Consider the following 1,897-nt stretch of genomic DNA (forward strand, 5'->3'; position numbering starts at 1 on the left):
TCGGGAGCCAGAGAAGGCTCTGGGCAGAGGGAAGAGCCACAAGGTTTCTTAGCATCAAGTTCAACAGATAAAGGCAAAACTGCCTTCTCCCAGCCCTCAGGCTGGAGAGACCAGTCCCAGCTTCCTGGAGCCAACTTGCCTACTCCCAATCCCTGGGCCTGGAGAAGAGAGGGCACCCTCAAGTCCGCAGCCTGAACTTCAGCCTCCAGCTCGACGCCCTCTTCCTTGTTCTTCCAACCAGTCTCTCAGTCATAGTCTGATGCCATTTCTTTTGCAGGGAATGCCCATGCTTCACCTGCTGAAGCTTGCTGCCTGCCCTGTCCCTCACCTGGTTCCCTACCAGGTAGCACCTTTATTCTTCTTTTATAGATGAGGAAACAGAGGCTCAGAGAGGGAGAGTAATCTGTTAAAGTCACAGAGCTTTACCCTAGAATTTGATAGTGATGGGTGGACAGAACTCTGTGCCAGCGGTGTGGTCTCAGGAATGTCACTTAGCCTCTCCGTGCTGAGTCCTCATCTGTGAAATGGAGTACCTATCACAACATAAGGTTGGTGTGAGGCTTACAAAGAGGCTGTCCTGTGCCACCAACATCCCTTAGCTCCCCAGGGCAGTTAGCTGCTTTCACTTGGCCCCTACCCCACTCCCCCGGGGCACACATTCAACTTTCATTCATACATCAATTCCCTCCAGCGCCTTCTCTGCGCCTGTCCCTGTGCAGACACACTGAAGACCGCTCCGTGGCCAAGCACCAGGCTCACGCCTGTAATCTTAGCACTTTGGGAGTCCGAGGCAGGAGGATCGCTGGAACACAGGAGATCGAGACCAGCCTGGAAAACATTGTGAGACTCTGTCTCTACAAAAAAATTTAAAAATTAGCCGGATGTGGTGGTGCACGCCTGTAGTCACAGCTACTCCGGAGGCACAGGTGGGAGGATCTCCTGAGCCCGGAAGTTCGAGGCTGCAGTGAGCCGTGATAGTGCCACTGCACTCCAACCTGGGCCACAGAGCGGGACCCTGTCTCAAAATAAAATAAAATAAAATAATAGAAAAAGAAATAAAGACGGCTCTTGCACCCAATGTGCAGGGTGGGATGGGGCGGGAGCAGACTGCAGATGCATCACGATTCGAAGTGTGTGTCCTCACTCAACTCTCCTCTTGAGTTCGTATTTTTAAAAATTGACCACGATGCTCTCCTCCCCGGGGATGGACGCAGGGAAGGGAGGCTTGTGGAAGACAAATTCGTTCCTTATTTCCAAAAACTTGTTTTTCACCATTTCCTGAAATCTGAACACTTCCCAGACCAACTCTCACCTCTGAGCGCCAAGCACTAGAAGCTGGGCAGGAGCAAGCTGTCGGCGGCATCCCACCACCCAGGAGGGTTCGCTCCAGCGTCCCTAGGATCCCTGACCCCGGATATCCCCCCCACGCCTCCACCTTGCCTTGCCCCGGCTTCTTTTCCTACCCTGGCCCCTGCTGCTTCCCCGTGACCCCCGCAATCCCTGCACAGCAGTCCCCATGCCCCTGTCCCAAACAAGCCAGCCCTCTAGCCTCTCCCTCCATCCGGGTCCCGAGACCAACCACCTCCCCGACTCGGCCCTTTCTGAACCCCCAGCCACGCCATTGTCCTCTTGCAGCCGCACCTCTCCATTGTCCGCCCCGCCCTCTCCGAGGTAGAGTCCGCGTTCCGCAAGGCGCCGCTCCGCTCCCACCCTCGGATTGGCTCCTGCGGCCCCATGCGCGGGGCCCGGGAAGGGGAGCGGGCTCGCGCCCCGCCCCTGCCCGCTGCCGGCCGGAGGCGGGATCCTTGCTGACTCCGCCCCGCCGGGCGGGGCCGCGCTGGCTGGCGCTCCGGCGCTGGGCGGCGCTGCCTCGGCTGAGATCGGGCTGCGGCTCCGG

This window comes from Rhinopithecus bieti, unplaced genomic scaffold (genome assembly GCF_001698545.2).
Source record: "Rhinopithecus bieti isolate Rb0 unplaced genomic scaffold, ASM169854v2 scaffold_14549, whole genome shotgun sequence".
Classification (NCBI taxonomy): domain Eukaryota; kingdom Metazoa; phylum Chordata; class Mammalia; order Primates; family Cercopithecidae; genus Rhinopithecus; species Rhinopithecus bieti.